The following is a 5,768-nucleotide window of genomic DNA, read 5'->3' on the forward strand; positions in this document are numbered from 1 at the left end:
TGATGCAGCGCCGCTGTGCCGCAGACTATGGATATAACAACACCCTGGAAACATGTGATGCATTCAGGCACTCGATGCAAGCCTCCGAGTTTTTATATTTACTGTAAAGGCCGTAGAATAGAGCTAGGCTCAGGTTGAGCGTTCATTATAAAATATATGAAGCAATCTGAATGCAACCTGTGCACGACCGCTTCAATGTTTGCGGTAAGTATTTTACAAAAAGAGAGGCTAAATCATTTCTAATTATTTGTGAAAACATGCCAATAGTCCAATACAAAATACATGATGATTATTATTATTATTATTATGTATTATTAATCATATTATTCTTATTTATAATAAGAATAATATGATTATAAGTACTATTTCTGATTGCTATTAAATGCATCAACAGTTACTCAACTATTAGTGTTACTTCACTGCCTCTGTGTGGTCAAATAACTTGACACAGAGTTTAAAGCTTAAAGGCCAGACTGGAGAGTCAAAACAATAATTATTCCAGCAGGTGGCAACGTCCGCCCATGCCTACGGCGGAACAGTATGCGGCTTTGTAGTTATATAACCTCAAAACAGTATTAAGTGCAGCAAAAATACGTTATGCGCCTTGTATTGATTCAACAATTAAATTGCGAGGACTTTACTATTCCTAACTTTCTATCTATATATGTATATATAACTAGCATATCTAGTTGGCTGAGAGTGTCCATCAGACATAGTGTATAAATAATGCATCCATCCATCCATCCATTTTCAATACCGCTTATCCTCATTAGGGTCGCGGGGGCGCTGGAGCCTATCCCAGCTGACATAGGGCGAAGGCAGGGGACACCCTGGACAGGCCGCCAGTCCATCGAGGGCACATGTAGGGACATACGACCATTCACTCTCACATTCACACCTATGGGACATTTAGAGATCAATTAACCTGCAGCATGTCTTTGGACTGTGGGAGGAAGCCGGAGAGCCCGGAGAGAACCCACGCTGCCACGGGGAGAACATGCAAACTCCACACAGAAGGACCGCTCCGACCGGGAATTGAACCCGCGGCCCCTCTTGCTGTGAGGCGACAGTGCTAGCCACTACACCACCGTGCAGCCTTATAAATAATGCAGTCATGTTATATTAAAAAAATGTATAACAATGATGGATGAGTTGGTTTACAGGGCTGTCCCACTATTACACTGTGGAAGGGGGCGTGCCAGTGCGCGCGAGGGACCTCCGCTGACGGGACAGAGAAGCGCAGCGGGCTTCGGCTGTCGGCTGGTGACGAAGGCAGTCATCTTCTGGCCTCGTGGACAACGACACACACATGCGCGCGTTAATGGTAACTTCAAGGGCGGCGTAATGGCAGGATAAAACTGCAGGCTAGTGTGCGTTCACATACGTCGGAAAGCCCGCTTTGGAACTGCCACCCCCTGCTCCTCTCAGCAACCTGGCGGTCTGATGAAAGGTGGGGCCGTGCCATGGCTTCTGCTCCACCCGAAGCGAGGAAGTTCACCCGGGGGCTCAACAAGCCGGGCACCGCCGCGGAACTGAGGCAGAGCGTGTCCGAGGCTGTCAGGACGTCAGTGTTGATGGTAAGAGCGGGGAAGGCACGCAGGACACTGTATTCAGCTGCTAGCTCACCACGGGAGGTCTTTAACTGTAGCTATGAGTTGTATCAACGTCTATTATTTATCTGAGAATGGGGACATTTCTATGTCGATGCTGTCACTCGGTGCTAGGATGTCTATTGTTACAACTTTCTCAAAAGGGTTGCCAGGTAACTGAAATATACACCTCCAGCTCCAAAGGGACACACACACACACACACACACACACACACACACACACACACACACACACACACACACGCAGCACATTTCTTTAGTCTATCCTGTCATCTGACTCCCTCCCCCCAGGTGCACCTTGCAACCAGATAGGTTATAGACAGGAACAGCTTAGTAATAACTAGGGTAAGAATGGCTAAATACTGTAAGTCAGGATGCTCTGAGATACACATTTGTGACTATTATAATGAGGTATGATAATATTATTGTTTAGGCTGTTGTCTACATTAAGACCCTCTGGGCACTGGTCGACATGTTACAGTCGCACACTGTACACCATGGCCTTCACAGTACAGCTGGGTTGCACACCAAGCACAAAGTTGAGCAGAAGTGTACATTAAAGCACATTCAAATGATGTGCTTGTCAATAGGGCGGTGCATCGGCTACCGTTTGTACTGTAGATACTGGATGTTTTGTGCATCAAGTATTGCTTGTTTTGCGGAAATCCCAGTATCCATCACCAGCTTCCCACCCACGAAAAAGTGATATGCCTTTTCTAACTTAAGGCCTCCTTCTGATTGTTTTAAAAATAAAATAATTAGCACCTTCCCAAACAAATCACAAGGTCAATCACAAAGTAGCCCAGAAATCATACCCTGCTTTATCCAAATATGACATAATATTAATGACAAATACTTGAAACCAGAGATTGAGACCATAAACTCATGTTTACAATGTTTACTGAGGGAATAAATCAAGTTAAAAGTAGAGTCATTTTCTTATAGACTTCTATACAATCTTTTTACAACCAGAGGAGTCACCCCCTGCTGGCCATTACAAAGAATGCATGTTTCAGACACTTTCACATTGACTTGGCTTTTCAGAACCCGAGGTGGCAGTCTGATCCAGAATAGCTCCCTCAAAAGAATACTCAAAGGGCGCATACCACCCGGGCGCAATCCCTGGTTCGATTCCTGGCTGGCCGGACAGTTCGCAGCCTGTTGTTCCCCTTCTCTCTTTCCCCACATTTCCTGTCTCTTTCCGCCAACATTATCTATTAAAAGCATAACCTATTCTCAAAGTGTAGTCTCCAATTCCAAGCTGAGATGACATCACAATGACATAATCAAGGTTATTTTCCCAGGATCTCCTTCAGAGTTAGGGACCTACCCATCTGCACTTACAGTTATCAGAAAATACATTGTACCTCTTTTTGGCGGGCCACAAGGCCTGCACCTGGGTCCCATTATGTGCCTGCTATGGTGCTTACTTCCGCTGGACCTCTATTTTTGACTTTGCATTCATGGCGGAGCTGTTTTCCCCTGCCCATTTGACATGGAGACTGACTGGTATAGTAAAACAAATATATTTATATAGTATACTAGACGTCGAAGAATGTCCACAACAGCTCAGCTTTCACCCAGCGAGAAGCAGGTCGGCTGGTGTTGGATTTCTGTGTGACTTTGAGTTTATCTGGTTGTGTACACTTAATCCAAAAGGATGGCGGAAGTATTTGAAAGACTGGTTTTAATGAGTCCCTAAAACATACTCCTTTTCATGGTATAGCGTAGCACAATCCATTATTTACTCCTAGTTACAATCGGTGTCATAGTAGCCCTATTAATTCTGTTTTAGTACACAGTGTGTGGAGTGGCATAATGGATGTCAGATCAGATCCCTGCGCTGCATTAAATAATGGATGATGATGGTGGTAGGTGTCACGGCTATTTTTAAACATGCCCTCTTTAACCCGGTGTCGCACAGAGGGGACCATTAATTATGAATACCTGCATATCTGATAAATCATCTATAGGTTCAAGACCAAGGCTCAGGCAAGTTGGAATGCCCGCACGCATGCACGCACAGACAGACACACACACACACACACACACTCGCCATGGTTACTGCAGGCGTGGCCAGCTCGCTCAGCTACTTTAGTAAAGGGAGCGGAGGCCAAGCAGTTGAGCGGTAAAGACAGCCCCTGCTGTTTTAATAATCACTTCCAACTGTTGTAAATGCTTGCTCAGGGTTTTTCTACCCTCTTTCTGCCCTCTCCCTGCCTTGCTGAATGAGTGTCTTGACCCACTTCGTCATACACACAAACGCACCCTCTCCAAATACTCAAATTATGTCCATACATCCTGACACATCCTGTACATGAGACAAAACTAAGCCCTGCCCACGGGCCTGAAGCAAACTCATTTAACAGTAAACAAAAAATGTGTTTTTCTGAAAAACATTTAACTCGAGAAACAGGCAATGCAGTAAGAAAACTATTGATTCATCTTGATTCATATTTGACCAGTGCTGCCTATGATAGTTTTATCGGAGTTCACTAGTGTCGCCAGCAGTGATTGACAGCGTTATAGACTCCTCGGTTCTGATTGGTTGCTCATGGAATCTTGCAAACGCTATTAGGAGCACTAAAAGGAGGTAGAGGAGTTCACAGATTATCTATTTTACGCATATATTGACAGTTTGAGCAAGTACGACAAAAAGTCATTGTTTTTTAAAGTTGCCAACTGCAGATTTAATACCACATTAAATTAGATTCTTGATTCAGTCCAGCAGTTCTAACTCCCCTCCCCGGATTTGGTCTGATCAGAGCATTCAAAAAAACCCAACCTGGTGGAGATAATCTGCAGATGCTTTAGCACTGCTGACCTACATCTGTGTCATGATACACGACCTATGATGATGAGCGGGGGTGGGGGTGGGTTTGTGGCGTCACAAGGTTGCTACTGCAGATGGCTGAGGCGAGGGCTTTTCTGGCCTTGTGGTTTCCACGATGTCTTTATTTAGGCTACCTCACAATCTGTCGGAAACACCCGCTGCCTTTTTGCTACCGAGGCCAGCCTGGCATGTGTGTGTTTGCGTATGTAGACGATCTTCATTTCTCCCTTTTTTAAAACGGATAGAAAATAGCACAAACCAACATCGTTGTAATGCATGGTTTTGACATGTTGCCACCAGTCTTCCACCACAATCCAGGCTGTGATCGTTCTGTAGAGCCTGCAGGCTTACGAATGGACAAAAAAATAACGCCTGTACTTGTTTGAGTGCCACATTTTTATTGGACAGATGCTGCGTGTTTTTGTTTCTGCAACAAGGCCTGGAGTGTTGGTTCAAGAGAGTGTGAGGGAGATTTCAGCTTATTGCAACATCTCCAGTGTTTTGAGTTTTCTTTTGTTTTGTGGTTTATGGTGAGAATCTGCCCAAGGTTTTAGCAAACAGTGACATTACATTTCAACTTTAGCAGTTTTACAAATTCCAAAAGATCTCAGACATTTCATATTATCAGACGTATTCCTATTCCTAGAGATGGGAACTACGTTAGTGTCGTATATATGGTTTAAGAAGAGTGTAATCATGAGCACTTTTAATCAGACACAAATTAAAAGAAAAAGTTCTGCTTATAGTAAAACACAACTAACACTGCTCCCAGCTGGAAAACATTTAAATTAAATCTGGAACGTCTATCTGGTGGCTTTTAGGCTGCACAAGAATCCATCCACGTGAAAAGTCGGGCTGAGATAGGTGGAAATAGAGCACATTAACCAGTGGCGTACTTAGAATATGATCGTGAAGGCGCCAGCGCCGTGCTGGTTGGTCTCTTTCCTGGTTAGTTATTGAACACAGACGGTTTTCTTCTCCCGGCCTAGTCGGCCAGATTACCTGCAGGCCTTTCATGACTCTCAATGCCCAAATCACACCAGTGTAACCCAGATTCTACGGTTCCATTCATTATTATTACTCTGAATTTTAGGTCCCTGATGGAACTATTGGCACAGTTCCAGTTTACAACTACGCACTCTAAAATTGCAACGGGGACATGTTCTGGGCCACTTTTCACTGACACTTGGAAAGCAATCCTTTAACAAGCAACTACTCTCCCTGTCGTGGAAATGTACGAGTGTGCGTCATGTCCCATTTTTACAACAGCCAAATTGCCCAAATGATTAGAAACTGCAGGTTTACTGCAGAGTCCACAAGAGGTG

The sequence above is a fragment of the Cyclopterus lumpus genome, chromosome 2 (assembly GCF_009769545.1).
Source record: "Cyclopterus lumpus isolate fCycLum1 chromosome 2, fCycLum1.pri, whole genome shotgun sequence".
In the NCBI taxonomy this organism is placed as follows: domain Eukaryota; kingdom Metazoa; phylum Chordata; class Actinopteri; order Perciformes; family Cyclopteridae; genus Cyclopterus; species Cyclopterus lumpus.